The 19269-nt window shown below is 33.7% G+C and overlaps 1 pseudogene across 1 annotated transcript; it reads right to left on the bottom strand.

Moving 5' to 3' along the window:
- Positions 1-9525: 9525 nt before the first annotated feature.
- LOC143229128 (serine/threonine-protein kinase PAK 2-like) lies at positions 9526-16434 on the bottom strand (annotated as a pseudogene). The gene is made up of 6 exons (XR_013015676.1): positions 15408-16434; positions 14700-14798; positions 14243-14440; positions 13201-13338; positions 11390-11473; positions 9526-10448 (listed from the first exon to the last, which is right to left on the bottom strand). The product of XR_013015676.1 is annotated as a serine/threonine-protein kinase PAK 2-like (transcript).
- Between the last annotated feature and the right edge of the window lie 2835 nt (positions 16435-19269).

Raw genomic sequence — 19269 nt, 5'->3', positions numbered from 1 at the left:
ATTAAAGAAAATTAGCGGTCCATGGTAGAGTGTTGTGGGTGGAACCCACACTTAGCTGGTTAGAGAGGGTTCATTGATTCCCTTGAATCAAACAGGACACGAATTAACCGTCATTTCCAGAGACAGCTAGTCAAAGCAAATGGATTATTGTTTGTTTGGTTTCTTAATTTCGGGCAAAGCTATACGAGGGCTATCTGCGCTAACCGTCCCTAGTTTAGCAATGTAAGACTAAAGCAAAGGCAGCTAGTCATCACTACCGACCGCCAACTCTTGGGCTACTCTTTTAACCAGCGAATAGTGGGATTTACTGTCACATTATAACGCCTCCATGGCTGAAAGAAGGAGCATGTTTGGTGCGACGGGAATTCGAACCCGCGAACCTCAGATTACGAGTCGAGCGCCTTAACCACCTTGCCATGCTGGAGCCAACTGGATTATAATGAGAAGGAATCTTGGAATTCTACTAGGCTTAGAAAAAGGTAAGACAATAGTCTTGTGCCAAGTATCAAGGGAAACGTTCTCCTACCATATCTGGTAAATAGAACAAGAAAAAGAGCAGGCAGAATAGGAGAGAGATGGTACAGAATCTCCTAGTAATCTTCATCAAGTCTTACTGATGACTGCTAGACTGATGAAGAATGTAAAGGAGTAATTATAATCATAGAGATGATCAGCTCAAAAGAAAACAGGCGATTGCTCTGATTGAGAATTGGATTATAATGAGAAGGAATCTTGGAATTCTACTAGGCTTAGAAAAAGGTAAGACAATAGTCTTGTGCCAAGTATCAAGGGAAACGTTCTCCTACCATATCTGGTAAATAGAACAAGAAAAAGAGCAGGCAGAATAGGAGAGAGATGGTACAGAATCTCTAGTAATCTTCATCAAGTCTTACTGATGACTGCTAGACTGATGAAGAATGTAAAGGAGTAATTATAATCATAGAGATGATCAGCTCAAAAGAAAACAGGCGATTGCTCTGATTGAGAATTGATGGCCGAGAAGGTGGGAAAAGTAAACAGAAAGATAAAGAAGCGCCCCCAGAAAGTATTGGCAATGCTTTATACGTCAGTAACTTCCTAGTCATTAGAGTGCAAGATAAAGTGAGATGAGAAAAATAACAATCATTGACCCTTTGAATATTGTCACGTGTGACTTTGCTGTTGTAAACATAATACAAGATTCCTTTTAGCTTTGTCGTCGGATCTGCTGATCATGGGTATGGACATGCTGAAAAGCAATGTTGTTGAAAAGAGTTGGATACCCGTGAAAGATCTCCCAGGCCCGTTTATGAGCCACATTTTCTGATCAATCAGCAGTGTCTCCTCCATGAGCTCATTCGTCACATAATCTGTAATTCTGATATAAAGAATCTGTCAAAAGGTGATTGTATCAGCAGGTTTTATGAGCGCTTTCTATCAGGAGAGATATGTAGAATTATAGAAATGATGAAGACCTTAATTTCGTCGAAATTAGAAAAAAAAACCTTTATTATTCCACTGTATCAAAATGGCCATTTTTTAGGTGGATGGGAACTGTGTAGCGAACCCTTCTGCTTGTAATCACGCCATTTTTTAGAGGAAGAAAGTCTGTAGACCTCCATAGAACCTACCCTGGGTCAATTGCACAGATCTGTATCAGTTGAAGCAGTTACCAGTGGCTAGAAGCATGAACAAATAATCATTCTGAATCTTGGAGCCAAATAAGATATACCCAAGGAGTCACCAGAAACTAGGGTTCAAAGTTATGGATCCGACCACTCAATGGATTCAACACTGGAGAGAAAGAAAGAAGTATACATTGACTTGTTAACTCTTTTATCTATAGAGGGCAAAATACTCTTTACTTGGTGTGAGAAAGACCCTTTTAGAGGCGGGAAAAGATAATTTTGCATTCCCCCTGTAGCAGTAAAACGTATTGCAGCAACATATATCCAAGATGGAGTAGAGGACAATAACTTTCAACCCTCTGGATAATAAATGTGTTTAACAGTTTTTAAGTGCTGTGCCTTTTACTCCTCAACGTAAGACATAAATAAAAATAAGAAGAATGGGAACCATCACAACTGATGAAGAGATGGTCTAATTGACTCTTATACGAATCATGGTTTTGCCATGACAACTAACACACATCACAGAAACACAACAAGAAGCCTTTGAATGACATTGGAAGCATCTGAGAGATATAGGGATATATGACCATACCTTACAGTTCAGATAATCTGTGTGGACGTGGGGATGTGAAACTCAAAATAAAAACACCGACAGGTAGCATAATTCCTCCTTTACAAGTAGAAATGTGTCACACGGTAGAAAATATTTGGCTGGAGAAACCAGCGAGGATCTCCAGTTCTGGAGTGTTTCATAAATCCCTCTCAATAATCACACCTTGAGAGGAATTCAAAGTAGCATGTGGAGTAACCTCAATGAGTATATCCCCAATAACCTTCATATTCAGAAAGCGTTTTATTGTAGATGTTTCCATCAAGATGTCCTCAGAAAGTAGCTTCTTCACTGACTTAAAAAGCCGGCAAGTCCCTTTAAACCCTTCTGAATAAAAAAGGGAGACATATGTCCTAAAGATTTCTCAGTCAAAAATGAACGAACAGAAAACAGTGTATAGAAGGAATATGAGGTGTGAATTGGAGAATAGAGTCTTTCATATGTGGTAACTTGTCAATTAACTATTTTTTGTCATTTTAATTTTTTAAATGAGAATAATTTAGTGCCAACAGACCACACCCACCATGGAGTTCTACGAGGGGATGCACTACAATGCCAAACAAGGGTACTGCAGTAACAACAGGGTTACGTGGGTGCTATGCCCAAACACCAACCTCAGACACAATAATAGCCATCAAGATAACTGTTGAGCTTACAGAAAAGTTCACACTCTCATTCAGCTTGTTTGTAATACTCGGGAGGCCTCTCGTATACTTTCCCAGAAAAAGGCTAGATTTTTGAAATTGTATAGATGCTACATCTTTGTCAAGTAATTTATACAACTTAGGGTTCAGACAGTTTAACCTTTGTTAAGTCTTAAATAACCCAAAGTTAAATAACGAATAATTACGTTATAAGAGGTCTCAATGTGATATTTCTATTACAATAGCATCAGAAAAATATAAAGTTTACTGTTTGCCAAGGTCTAATGCTGATAAAAAAAATGAGGTTAGAGCTCCATGAACAAATGTTGGTTTGCTAAATTAATAATTGAGCCTACTGTTTTGAATGAAGGTGGAGTAGAGCGACATAGTTGACAACGTCAGTCAAATAACTATTATCAAAAAAACAGCAAAACACGAGATAGTTGTGAAATTAAATCTAGTTTTGCCACTTTTAGATATCTAATAAAGGTTTCAGAACCCTTACTTTACCACAATCGAAATAATAAAAAAAAACTATTATAATAGATAAATGTTTACATTCCAGGAAGTAACTGTACTAACTTGTAGCTGTAACTCTGACACTGGCTGAATTCTTGCTTGTTAGTGTCGAACGGTATGGATACATTCTTCCACTGTGTAACTGTCCAGTTGTCTGGCTGGTGTGGCTTGGTACATCACTGGTCAATTTCGGGATCCGAAAATGGTAGGACCAAAATCTGCCATGTCGTCGGTACTCCGTGATATATAAGTAAGATTGTTATGTACCACTGAAGTTTCCTTAAATTACCTATGACGTCAGTGATTTCCATGTTTTATTTTGGTTGTTGTTTTTGACAAGTTTCTTCCTACTTTAAAAACACTCTACGGTTTCAGGTCTGACTGGACACATAAATCGACTATCTTTATAAAAGGCCCGCCATGGCCAATTGGTTAAAGCACTCGACTTCTAACCTGAGGGTTGCGGGTTCGAATCCTCGTCACACCAAAAATGCTCGCCCTTTCAGTCGTGGGGGCGTTGGTCAAAGAGTGGCACAAGAGTTGGTGCTGGGTGGTGATGACTAGCTGTCTTATACTGCTAAATTAGGGACAGATAGCCCTCGTGTAGCTTTGTACGAAATTAAAAAATGAACAAATATCTTTAGAAAAAAGTATGAAAAATAAAATAATCAATGATGAATTTAAAAAAAAAACAATTTGGTGTTTAATAAAGCAATCTAATATAAAGTTTAATAACAAAAACACAGACATGATCTTAACTTATTTTATATTTCACAACTACAAACATTTAGAACATCCACATGATTTATTACCTAAAAATTTTTAATTATTTTATAACAATGGAACATGATATAAGTTTCGAGATTACAGTATTTACGAAATTATATATTTATATATATCCTCTGTAAAATATATATTTATATATATATTAGTGCCTTCTCTACCCATTCCAACCGTTTTTAAATATGTAATTTACGGAAATGTCTTCCAAAGAATGAATGAGATAAACAATTTGATTTTTCTAACTAGTTGATACATATTACACTTCAGCAAGTAAATTAACAAAAAATAAATAGGTGTACTAAATAATGGTTAATCAAAATATTATCTGTACAGTAATCTTGTTATCGATACAGATTATTAAGGTCAATTATTATTAATTCTTTATATAAATTCTCTCCACATATTTTTATACACTATTTCTTTACTCTAGTGGGGTTTCATTCGTTTTAGCTGTTGGTGTCGGTAACGAATTGTGACCCAGCTTTTACAGCCTTTAAATTCATTTATTCTGAAAATATCACGGGATTGGATTCATTTTACTAGTAAATCTCTAATCGTTTCTGCTTCTAATTAAAAAGATGTTTATAATCAGTCTTTGTTTCATAACTGTTATTGACTGAGAGCCGAGGAAATTCGCTTTATTTTAAGGAGTTTGTAGATGCTGAGATTGTACGAAGTCAGGATTTGTTGTAGGTGATTCTATGGTTTTTACGGAAAGAGGCCATTGTTGGTTTGTGCAAAGAGGTTAACGTTTTTACTAACTTGAGCACCATTATTTGGAGGGTTTTTTATCTCAGTTGACGAGGTCTGACTCTTCCTAGACAGCTTTTTGTCTCTATAGATCAGGGGTGTGCAACATTTTTCGTCGGTGGGCCATATAACCAACTTCATCAATCAAGCGGGGCCACTTAAAAAACAAGCTTATTCGTGTACATGCACAATAAATTAAAAAAAATTCTCAAAATGCAAGCAATAATATTTTATATTTTTGCATGAGTGATCATTTTAGTGCGACACTTGAAATTTAGAGTCCTTGCAGAGCTTGTCAATATCAGCTTTGACAGAAGTGGTTGCCACTCTTAACTGACTGGTCAAATGTTCATCAGTCAGCTGACTTCTACATTTGGTTTTGATGAGCTTCATTTTGGAGAAAAATTGCTCACAGCAGTAGGTGCTACCAAAAAGGGACGCAATTCTTTGTGCATGACGGGACAAATTGGGAAACTTTTCACGTACACAGAGTTTGTAAAAGTCTAGCAAACTGTTTTCAGAGAATTTCCTTTTAGTGTCCATGTCAGCCTGCAGTTCAATGAGTTCCATTTGGCAATCATCATGACTGTCTTCCACTGCCAAATCAAAAGGTTGAGCGAACAATTTCAATCTAATTTCAGTTTGTCTGAAATCTGGAAATCTGTTTGCAAACTCATCACGCAGCTTTTGTACACTGGTTCCATATTTGGTGCAATCCAGATTAGGAAATTCCAGTTTCCTGGTTGCAAGACATGTAAAATGGGTCAATATGGCTCTTCTCAACTGAACCTGGAAAAGTTCCAATTTCTTCTCAAAAGCACAAATATGCTCAAACAACTTATTCACAAGTTGACTTTTCCCTTGTAGTTTTAAGTTTAAATCAGACAGATGCTGTGTAATGTCTGTGAGGAATGCTAAGTCATTCAGCCAGTTCTCATTGCTCAAGAAGTCCACATTCTGACGTTTGCTCTCCATGAAGAACTTAATCTCCTCTCGCAGATTCCAGAATCTCTTCAAAGTAGCAGCTCTACTAAGCCAACGTACAGCAGAGAAGTACAAAACATCTGAATACTCACTGTCCAGCTCATCTAAAAAAGTTTTAAATTGTCGATGATTTAATCCTCGTGTTCGAATATAATTTACGCATTGGACGACATTTTTCATGACTTCTGCAAAATCCAGAACTTTGGTGCACAAGCTCTCTTGGTGAATAATGCAATGGCTTACAACTACGTCTTGTGCTCCAATTGCAGTTAGAAATTTCTTGGTGAATCCATTTGTCCTACCTGTCATGGAAGGAGCACCATCTGTTGTAACACCACATAATTTATAAGGATTCAGTTCAAACTTTTCTACAACCTTAAGCACTTGTTCACAAATATCCTGTCCTGTGGTTGTGGAGGAAAGGCTTGCCATATCTAAAAACTCTTCGAAAACATCAAAGCATGCAGTAACAGCTCTGATGAAAATGACAAGTTGGGATGTGTCATTGATATCAATGCTTTCATCCAAAGCCAGACTGAAAGCTTCACACGAATTCAATCTCTCTTTCAAAGTTTCTTTGATGTCCTCTGAAAGATCTTTTGTCCTGCGTGAGACAGTAAAGCGGGAAAGGCTAGTTTGCTCCACCAAATATTTTTTCTCTGGACATGCATATTCTGTGAACATTGTTAAACAATTTTTAATAAATTCTCCATCACTGAAAGGCTTTCCCTTTTCTGCCATACATTCACAAAGCTTAAAACTCAGTTTTGTCACCAGTTCTGAATTTTTCTTGAAAGTGGTAAAACACCTTGTTGCTTTTCAATGGATGTTTTAAATGTTCAATTTTGTCCTTTCGTGCCTGACCAACAATTTTATCAAACTGGGAGGAGTGCTTAGTTGCGTAATGTCGCTTAATATTGTACTCTTTCATGACTGCAATTGTAGTTTGACAGACGAGGCAGACAACACCTTGATTATGTGGGACAACAAGATATTTTGTGCACCATTCACTGTTGAATAACCTTCCCTCATCATCAATTTTTCGTTTCTTAACTGCTGACATTTTACTAGCCCTGAAATCAAAACAAAAATTATTCTCACGAAAATAGCAAAGTAGAAAAAACATAGAATTTATTTACACATGGAACCTCTTATGGACAGAAACACATGTTTCTAAATTGGCATCCCGATCATAGCCTTCCGGTACTTAAATTAATTGAGAATAGCAAAATACAGTGTGACCTCGCCTATTCGCGGTTCGCCATTCGCGGCCCCGCATATTCGCGGGTTATGCGCGAACTGCGTTTTGTAGGTCACAGAGACTGAAAGGGCTTTTCGAGGAGATTTCTGTTGTATTTACTCAATCAAGCCGTTTTTTATCAATTGTCGTCTTCACCAAACAAGATTGGACTGCTATTGGCTGACTGCCTCAGCTTCCCCAACAACGCAAACGGCAAAGCACAGCCCGGTAACGCACGGTACAATTTAGTGAAATACATAACAGTATGCAATATTGCTACATTATTACTGCATCAATGAGTATAAGTATCATTAGTGTTTGGGAAGCATTTCATATAGTATATAATCGCATACATATACGTTTTAAAACTGCGTCCAATATTCGCGGTTTTCGCTATTCGCGGGAGGGTAAAGAACGTAACCCCGCGAATAACGAGGTCACACTGTACATAGAATCAGATGCATCTGAAAGCAAAAATTTTAATAAATTCAGTAAAGTCACAACAATATGCTAAATAATAATCAATTTACCTTCAATCTCTTGTAGTAACTGTAAAAGGTAATAAAATTTTCACCAATAATGAATGACGGACAGCAGAGGTTAGGGAAAATTGTCGTCAGCGGGCGAAGGCGAGGTTCAGGACATGACGTTGAGTCGTAGACAATAGTGCTAGTGCACGTCACCTATTCATGCCCTAAGGAGGCCGACCAATCGAATTCGGCCTGCTCCTCTCTAGCAAAGATAATTTTAGAAGTTTGTCGAGTCGAAGCCTGGGAATCCCGTAGGATCGATGCTTTTAAAAATATTCCATTTGCGTTGGATTACAGATCAGGACACATGGTTAGATTACAACAACTAGGGCCACACTAAATGGCTTGGCGGGCCGGGTTGTGGCCCGCGGGCCGCCTGTTGCACACCCCTGCTATAGATGGATACTCTGATGAGTTGTCTAAGAAGTGCATCTATCGTGTGTTACATGTTCATATGCAACATAATATTTGTAGTTATGTGGTATTAGATACTGGTTGAAGAACGTATCGAACTTCGTGTTTCGATCTTTTTTGTTGGATTTAAGTTACGACAATTATATATTTTTTAAAATTTCGCTTCCTGCAGTTACAATAACCATGAAATTCGATCATAGAACCTCCACATAACGGGTTGTTTTTTTTCTTCTTTTGTATCTCAGGAAGATACAAGTAAGGCTAAGAACTGAAATAATACACGAAAAAAACTGATCAATTAAGAAATGAAAGACATGAAGGAGGCAGCTGTATTTAGAAGTTGGAGAAAAACAATACAGGAAGGAGATAGACGAAGGCAAAGAAAGAGAAGACAAGGATTACATTTCACTGCCCCTCATGACTCTAAATTCAGTTATGAGTCTCATACATTTTATTACATTGGTGGCATGATTACAGTTTGTGAACACTGTGTGGCAAAGAAATAGTCCGAAGCTCCTTCAGTGTGTTGTTCTGATAGCAAAATTCACGTTAATCTTGAAGTCTCGCTTGGGCCATTTAGTCACTATTGCAACTAAGTAGCGAAAAATCTCGAAAGTTTATAACCACAACTATGAAGTAACAACTCTTTCCAAGTAATTTTCTCTGAGGCTACAAAAAAAAGTATGAACCAACCTATATGCCTACACTGAAACAAAAAGCTAAGTTTGCTACAATACTGGTTAATCACAACCACTTCCCAATTAATCTTACAAATTTTTACAAATCCATTTCATGAAAAACTTGCAAGAAAAGGCTGGACAAAGAGGAAGGAATATTCTAGGAGGTGAATCACATTTAGTATTGTTCTTAAAAGGAATGTTACACTAGCACAATGTCTACATCAAAAGCTTCTAATCAGCAGTAGTAAATTGTATCTAAAGAAATTAGTAATTTGAGAGTTAAAGGTCAAATGTGTAAGTAAGTTGCTGGTGTAGTAATTCAGCTCAGGATATCTACTAAATTATGTATTTCAGTTGTTACTGAATGAATATATTGTATTGATCCTGATATATATTAATGCACTTAATTAACCCTAAATTATCTGAAAGTTCAGAAGTGATATCTTGTAAATATGAAACCACAGTTACTGCACGTTTTAAATATTAATTCCCTCAGTAATGTGTGCCTAGTATTAAGAATTCATTTGAAGATTAAAGGAAATATTCAATACTGTTTGAAACTGTGGACTGGTGGTTTGTTATTTTGAAAACTTGATCGAAATAAAACAGGTGAAAATCGTGTAGAGATGTTAAAAAACAACAACACCAAATTCAAAATAAAAAAATTCAAGCTCTAGAAACATAACAGCTTATTAATGAGTGAGACAAGTTTATAGCTATATATTTGTAGCATGTTTTAAAATCTGAAATCAGAATATTGCGAAAATTAAAAAATGTTTATTGTCTTCTATTACATACCCTTCAAACAAAATGCCAAAAAATCACAAGATATATTATTTTTATCCAAAATTTTCCTTAATGAAGTTCTCTTATGAATACTGAATGTTGCAGAACGTTAGAAAATGAATATGGATTTAATTTATATTTTGACACTAAAAGAGTAACAGAGAGAAAACCACATTTTAAATTACACTTTATAATTTTTATTTTCTTTCATCTCTTAATTAAAAAAGGAGATAGTTTAAAACACAATCACACATTTATTCAGTTGTAACTTTAAACTGAGATGGCATTCAACAAAAATAAATCACTTTTATGGTTGGTCAAAAACAACAAACATTACTAGTAAGAAATATTTAATTGCTTTACCAGAACATTATTGAAATTAAGCAAAAAATTATATCAAAAAATATATCAAAATTGCTGTAAGAGAAAGAATGCATAGTCATTGGTAGGGTTAGAGAATGGCAATTCTGAAATCCGAGGTTTGTTTTTAAGAAGTAGACAGAGTGAAGATAACTGAACGTGCAGTGTTCTAAGGAAGAAAATTAAAATGAAAACAATGGGGATAATAAAATGTTGTTTAACGACACATTGACAGTTGAATCTTATAACCATATCACTGGTAAACTCTATTTTCGTTAACAGCATTTAAACCACTTAGCTTCTAACTCACGGTCAGGCACGCTAACCAAGCAGTTCATTTTATTATTACTATTCTTTTTAACTTTGGGTAACTACTAATAAAAATTGGAAAACATTGAATGAAAAAACACATCAGTAAAAACAGTTCTAATATACTGTTTTTTATAGCTTAACACAGTCTGTATTCCTCTATTTTCATGCTGTCACTGGTTCTTGGTGCTCATTTTCAACTGGACATTCTGTTTGATAATTAGCCAGTCTGTAAGAGGAAATATGAATAAAAAAATTAATACTTTTATTAAAAAACATAATTGAAAAGCTACCATACTATTTTAAGCATATTCTATAGTTCTAACTCAAACACAAGACAGATGGCTCTTTAAGTATTTAATTGCAAGATTAGGAATGTAATAACTCTAAAGGCTTATCAGCTTTGTTCAGAAATACTTCGCACCTGCATTTATTATTTCTATGACTAAATAGGCAACAGGTTCTTTAAAATACTTTGAATACATCTTTAACTAGAAATTAATAAGACAAGACCTCTTGAAAATAATTTATATTTTTCTATGATAGAATGATGAAGTTACGGGGTCTTTAAAATACTTGAACTTTTGTGTAACTGTACAATGGGTAAAAATCCTTTTATATCATAAAATAATATGCACTCTCTATTTCTGAAAATAAAATCATAGCTATTTTAAACACAACAAGCATAAAATATCCGCAACCTTAACGGACTTCAAAGGCTTTCTTGCGATTCATAGAGGTTTCAGTGTACCAACAAAACTCCTCCAATGTACTAGTGAGCCTACTCAATTACTCACAATTACTTTTATAAATACCAAAAAGTAGGGCTAGTACTCGAAAAATAAAACTATTCAAACAGCCAACCGTGGTATATGAACACGTGAGTGGGGTATAAACACAGCTTCAATCAGGGTTGGGAAGGGAAACTGAAACAAATTATGGAGCCCTCAGATAGCCCTCATGTAGTTTGCACAAAATTCAAAAACAAACAAACAAACATGTTACAAGGACATCAACTCCCAATTACTACTAGTACTAACTAGGATTTCTTTTTGGTTTTTAACAACATTACATATGTGTTTTCTTTTACTAAATTAAGATTAACATGATATAAGTAAATTTAGTTAACATGATAAATTAGCATTATACATCAATTATATATTGGAATACCTGGTGTTTGACCTATTAATGTTTTCTGTATATTTGTGAGGGGTTGTAAAGTTTCCACCGTTCTGCTAGTTCCATGAAAGGATGCTGTGTGAGAAATTAAAAAATCAAATAAATAGTTTAGCAAAAATGCTTATTCTACATCATACACATTTTGTTGAATTAGTCTCCATAAATAGTACTGTGTGAAAGTGTCAGGACAAGAGGATATTCTGTAATTATCTTCATTTCATTCTTCCATGCCATTACTGATTGTAAAATTTCAACACTAACCTAAAGCTTCACTAAACCTTGTTGAGAACTGATTGAGCCAGGGTGAAAATACTTATCTTTTAGAATTTCTTTTACTTGTACTTTGCTTAGAATAACATACTTATCAAACTCAGAGCCTGAAATAACTGTCATTATTATCTTAATTATACAGAAAAAAGCTAGCAAAGAGCTAACATATGGTACTAGTAAGGGCAAGAATAATCCAGTTTCATAGCAACATACAAATAACTGTTAACAAGAACAGTGTTCAACATTGTATATTAAGTTTTGTTGTCATGCCATGGCCCAAATAAGCATATAGAATAGTCAGTAGAGCAGAGAGTTTGTTTAGGTGATGGTTGTCACACTATCCAAAATTTGATGTAGACTTGAAATGCTTCCCAAACACTGTCAAGTACACCCAGATTGTGAAACCAAAAGAAGTAAATTGGAAAATTAGAAAGAAGAAAGTGGAATATCTAAACTTGATGATTCTGATCATAATTATCTTTGTTTATGCAGTTTTCAGAACAGAAGGAAGGCTGCCACTCATCTCAAACATGATATAAACAACCATGTTCCACGTTCTCATGCATCTAATAAAGTATTCAAAAGGATGGAATTATATCCTAATGATATTAAAATTTATACAGCTTTACACAAACCATCTTACTTTGTGAGGATTTACATAATAAAATCATACCAGTACCAGTCTTGATTATATGAAATGAGATAGACTAATTGCCATGGTTCTAGTGTAACTTCCTTTTCAAGACATTATATGGTATATTTAATTCACAGCATGATGAACTGACAAGTGGTTTTTTGTTACAGCAGATATGCAATTCCTCACAACATAGTTACTTTATAAATATTAGACAACTGAGATTATCAAACTATGAACTGCTAAAATAAAAACATTTGTTATTCTAAATATTTATGGAAATACCTCAAACAGGTAAGTGACTCTTACTAGGAAAACAAATTGTACCTTAATACATTTATGGTAGAGTTGTTTTTTTACTAAGTAGTTTACAATGTACACCATGTTTATGTCTGAATAAGGACAAAGAAAATGCTAACAGTGAAACAACTTTTGTCATAAAAATATAAATAGAGAACTGTTTCTTAGATGAGCCATACAACAGAGAAAAACACAAAGTTTGTTTTTATTTAAATTGAAAGTATCTCAAAATAAAATCCAACAAGATTTTCACCTTTATAACTTCAGACATTTTATCACAGGAGCACTGTTATCAAGTTAAAACACTTTTACCAGTAAGAAATCAACTAAAGTAAACGTGAATGGATGGACCTAAATGTAACCAAAAGTTTTTACGAAGTAAAAAATATCTAAGTAAATATTGGCCAAGGAACGAAAAATTACACCAATTTTCAGTAATAAAAGTTGATATTGTACAGAGTTATGAATATTACAAATGTAAAACTATGACGTGGTGCCCCATTAAAACAAAATTCTCACAGTCTAAGATGAACATTATTAGATAATAGGTTCAAAACAAAACAAAATAACTTCATAAAATAACTAATTTCTGCCATACCTTTAAGAGATCAGAAGCAGTGTATCTTTTATCTTTGTCCACTTCTAAGCACCTATCCAGGAAATCTTTAAAGACTGAAGATAGGTTATCTTCATTTTCTATGTTTGGTTTCCCATTTGTTGCTATTAAATCTAATACCTGAAAAAGAATTGTGACTTGATGACTAAATCAATATCCTACCTTAAAAACACAAAATAATTCTGATAATAAAAAATGTATACACAATGTAAAAAATAACATACTCTTAGTCACATTAGCATTACATAGAAAGAATATGCCTTAGTTATAAAACACAAAAATACTCTTTGCTTCATGCACTATTACCAAATCCCCATTGCTTGACGACCATAATATCATCAAGTACAAATCTTTGGAGAACCTTTCATTATAAGGTATAAATAGCTCCAAAAATATAACTTTATACTAGCTGAATACCATTGGTGAGTTACTAAAGTATTACTGTTTAATTATAGAGTGTTAACAAGATGATATTGATAAAATAATTAAATGTTTGTACTGTATACAGTCTTGTCAAATGTTCATTGTTGTTGTCATTATTCTACTGTTCATCATTATCTTCAATATATCTACTGTATAAATAATATACAAAGCCTTGATTTTGTCTTTATTATAGCTATTCCCTGTAGGTGGTGAAAAACATTCTGGACAAAGCATACATTTGTGTTTTAAAGCACAAAATGTAGCTTTTATGAATATGGGTATTATGAAACAATAATAATTTTTTATGATTAACTTTAGTAGAGAAACATTAGTGTTTCACTAAAGCAAAACATTAATACACCCAAGTTGTTAAAAGACTATAATTTTATTTAATGGAAGACTCTTAGATTTATAAATCAAAATGTTATAGTATTGCTGTACAAAAATCTTTAATTTTCTATCTAATACAATGTTTTTATACTTTTAAAACTTAAACAATTTAAACAAAGAAGAAAAATGGGACACATTCAAATAAGGAAAAAAAACTAAAATTCAATCTACTTTTACTCTTTGGCTCTAAGTACTTATTGCCAGTGCTTACCACATCAGGACCTTCTTCGTAATAAGGAAGATTACCATCGACCACTTCAATGGCTGTCATACCTAGTGACCATATGCCAACCTTAGGCTCATACTCTTTCCCCCGTTACTATTTCTGGAGCCATACACTGAGGAGTGCCAACCAGAGATATTCTTTTGTTCAGTTCTTGGGAAATTTTGGCACATAATCCAAAATCAGCTGTGTAATGGAAAGAACCAAAAATAAAGTTGTCGTATCAGTAAAGCAGCTGATGTTAAAAAATGTAAAATACAATTAAATAATGAAAATTATGGTTTAAACATGGAAAGATGTTAAAAATGTGTTATAAACATAAATTAAGTACAGATGTTGTTTTATGCTTTTACACTGTTCTTAGTTTCTCCATTATGGATTAAAATTAAAGCTGTGTTAGAAACAGCACATGTTTACAAAGGCATACATGTCTAAAAAAACTTACCAAGTTTTATCCTCCAATCCTTTCCAAGTAAAATGTTATCACTTTTAATATCTCTGTGAATAACATTGTTAACATGCAGAAACTCTAATCCTTGAGAACCTAAATGAAATATTAATTTACTTTAAAGATTAATATTTTAAGATGTCAATATCATTTTAATTCAGTGTGCTTGTGATATTTAATAACTACACATATACACATATATCTACACATACACATTTATATATACATATATATATTATGATATTTGGAGACAACAATGGAAACACAAAGTAGGACAAGAAAATATCAAAGCTTGTTTATATTCACACGAACTCAGTTTTCATTGGGTTATTACGTTGATATATTAGTTGTCTGACCACCTGCTGCTAAGAGGAAGAGTTATTACTGACACCAAAACCCAACAAATAGCTGCCATGAGTAAAGTGTAAGTTTTGCAGGTCGAGACCAACAACCTTAAGTGACTGCTTCTAGGCAATTTTAAACATAAATCAATTCTGAATCAAAGCATTTGCTGTTACAGACTAACAACAATATTAGAATATGCTTTTGATACTAAACAACATAACATGAAATCCATTCTTGGAAACCACAACAACAAAAATGCATTGCCACTTCTATATATTAAATCTTTTTAAATAAACAAAAGTACCCTGTTACTCTCAGGTTATTTGGTTGATATATTCTACATGACAGACATGAACTGACCATTGTGCCATAGCTCATAGGCCTCCTTGTATGAAGTGCACAGATCATGTGTGACTCTCAGTGCTGGTAATACAACGAACCACTTCCTTCCCACACAGTATTTTGCTACATTAAAAAGATGTGCATGCATGTGAATAATTAATACCTGAGTACACACCTTCAGAAACCACTTGGTATGATTTCAGTTTCTAGGTTCTTTATTCTCAAAGCTATAGCTATCACATATTCTTTTCTAAGAGTGATTGTGCTAAACTGCCTTAGGTAATGATGCGCATGCATGTGGATAATTTCAGATATGGAGGTTCTTCCCCCTTAGAGGTATAGTTGTCACACACACACACAGACAAACAGATATATCCTTTTCTGGTTATAGATAAACAAAATTATTAGTATAACATTGCTTGCACAGCACACACAGTAGATTTTTTATGTTCCACTTACCTTTTAAAGACTAGACCATTGCCTGCTGTAGTTTTTAAACAAATGTTACTCATAACTTTAACTAGTTTTGTGATTTTAGATAAGATAAATTGTAAGATTGTAAAATTTTAAACTATTTACTTGCTTAACCACTTGTTAAGTTTTTGTAGTATGTATTTCATTTGAACTATCAGTCATTTCTTAATGTAACTCTTCTTCAAATTAACAGCTTGCATGATAGATTAGTAGTCTGCATTTAACATCAGAGGTGTAAGTTTTAATTGATATTTAGTACAATTAAAAATTGCCAATGGTAAATTAATAAGAATTTTTGTACAGCTGTTGAAGATGGGCTTCCATATTATGTCCTGGAGGTGAAACTTTCTGTAATTGTAGAAAGAGCTACACAGAATTTACACTATGATAACTTCACCAATTTTAAATGGAACTTCACTATTACTCTCTCAAATGTTATTTATACTTTTTGTCATCTTTCAAGGAATGAAATTTACTGGAAGTAAGTATCCAGAGTTTGACAAAAAACTTCAGTATTTATTAAACAGACTTATAATTAAATTACAATTATCAGACATCTACCATATAAAAATACCTACTAATAACAATCAGTACAACATACTTCTTTACAAACTGCTGATATTTCATTTTCATAGAAACAGGTTTCGTTGATTATGCCAGTCAAACAGCCAACTGTTAAATATTCCATTATTACCCAAACAAAGAAAGTATATAATTCGATTTGCATTTTGTTCTTTAATAAAATTATACATAATAATGAGAGAATAATTTTTTCATCATTTAAGATTCTGCTAGTAATCATATATCTAATCAAAATAACAAAATTTTTAAAACAATTGTTCATGAGGTAGAAAATAAGCTAAAGACAGTTCTTTTGCATTGTTTAGGAGATAAACATTTATTATATAGTAAAATGTGTAGTTCTTAGAGAAAAATTACAAATTCAATTTAAAGAGTGCTAAGGAAGAGTGAATTACAAAAGAACACTTTCCTACATCTTTCTTACTTTTTCTATTTTTACTTTTATTTTTCTACGTCTAAAGATTTTTTTGAAGTGCACTCATATATATTGGTGACTGAAGCTGTGATCTGATTCATAACATTTATAAAAAATTATGTTGGATGGCATTTTGTGCAAGAAATTGAGAATTTAATATTTATTGTATTACACACTAAACAATGTTTACAGTTTTGCAAATAATGCTCCATTTCAGAGTATTGTATAAACTGTTAATAATTTAACAAACTCAACTTTTTCTGAATAAAATAATTTCAACAACTACATATAAACTATGTGAACCAAACATACGTAAGTAGAAGATGAATACACCAAAGGTATAAATTAAAATTGTCAATGATATATTTTGTGCTGGAACAGATAGTGTGCTAGTAGGAGCACAGTAGGCGAGTATAACTTTATTTCACAGTCATATATATGGAATGAATTAAAAATTATTGTGTCAGAAGAAATCCACAGTCTATGTTTCTAAAACTATTATGTATTTTTATAACTACAATTTTAAAATACACACATGTATGAGTGATATGTAACAAATATTCTTAAACTTGCAGAATTGCTTGAAACTAACCCACCTAATTAATTAAAGCCAGTACCTTTACCTACACTCTATAATAGGTAAGTTTAAAAACAAAAGACAATTAACTAATATGTAATGCTAAAACACTTACCCAGAGTTCATCACCAACAAGGTAGCTGTCCAAGTAGTTCACAATATTCGGATGTTTCTTTTCCTGGAGTACTGAAAGCTCGGTGATGAGAAGTTCTTTTCTAATTTGTTGAGTGAGGTTAATCTGCGCAATAATCACTTCCAACCCTGTCTCTATTTCTATTGCTGAATACACAGTTCCTGAACAACTAAAACAAAAAACACTTTCAGTACTGTTATGTTGTTCTTAAAAATTTCTGAAATTTCCCATTCAAATCAAAGTGTAAAATTATTTTGTTTCAAAATGTTAACACTTTTCAAACAATGCAGCTACTTTTGCTGGGAATGAAATAATTACTTTTGAATACAAACCTCTCACATAAATAGCTAGAATCCCACAATTAATAGGAATGTGAGAGAAGAAAAGAAGCATCCTTTGAAAGCATCCATACGACATAAAAGGAGACAAGGGAGTCAGATTCAATTCTGGTCAATTACAACTTACCTACACATGGGGGTAAAATGAGGGATCAATATCTAAAGGGTGAACTGCAATTTAATATCTCACTTCTTTGCTTTTTGTATGCTCCAATGTTTAAAATGTCATGTCATCTTCACCAACAGAACACCACCACCCCACTCTGCACTGAATGGTATTTCAGCATAGATGTTTTTCTAAATGTCATTAAACCATTAAGGCAGATATTTTTACAGTTCAACTTGGAACTGGAAAATATTAAGGACTCTCAAACTCCACTAAAACAAAATGAAGGAGGGTAAAATGTGGTTGAGAGTCAGGAGAAACAACAACTAAGACAGTACAATGAGAACCATAAAATCCTATAATTGAAAGGATACAATACCTTTTTATTCAATACAAGGGATGAGCAGCTGTCCTGTTCCTTTTTACCCATTTAGTCCATGGGTGGTATAGTTCAGGACGAGCATGTGTATAAAAAAATCCACCACTGGGATAACCTTCAGGCAATTTTTGTGAAATAGCCCTTCCAAATGGTATGCATTTACTAAACATCAAATGTAATAAACACATAAACATGGCTAAACACTGCTGGTTTTAAGGGTTAAAATATTTCTGGTCAGGCACAACTTGCCACAAAGTGGGATCCAAACAATGAGTAATTACCATGTAAATGAAAATAACTAAAAACAATAACTTATGCAGTACAATTGGAACCAAAAAAAAACTATATCTGAAAGTATATAATACATTTTTATCCAATATAAGGGATGAGCAGCTATTCTGTTCCTCGTTATCCATTTAGTCTACTGGTGGTATGGTCCAGGATCCAACATATGAAAACCCGGGAATGGAACTGTATTGAACACTGGTGGTTCAGGTAAGCAACCCTTATGAATTTTTGGAGTAAATCATGACCAGATGGAGGAAGTGATTGAAAGCTCTAGAATGTGGATATCACAAGTTTTCAGTTGCAAACCAACACCTTGAAACCTCCTTTTGATCAACCCATACCCTCCCATCACTGGATGTAAGATGTAAATCCACAGAGGGATAAGAAAGCAGGACACATGCCAATTTGTGGATCCTGTTCAACCACCAAACCAGTTAGTTCACAATATCAGGAGAAAAGGTAATAAGAACATCCAAAGGATCCCATACAAGAGTCCACTGAATAACTCACATTTAAGCCTGACCAGACATATATAGGGCTAAACCAATCCCTAAAATTAGTGTTCAAGACTCATAACTCACACCTTGA

The sequence above is a fragment of the Tachypleus tridentatus genome, chromosome 10 (genome assembly GCF_004210375.1).
Source record: "Tachypleus tridentatus isolate NWPU-2018 chromosome 10, ASM421037v1, whole genome shotgun sequence".
Classification (NCBI taxonomy): domain Eukaryota; kingdom Metazoa; phylum Arthropoda; class Merostomata; order Xiphosura; family Limulidae; genus Tachypleus; species Tachypleus tridentatus.
Note: the sequence above shows the minus strand (reverse complement) of the source record. Positions and strands in the feature narration are given on the sequence as shown.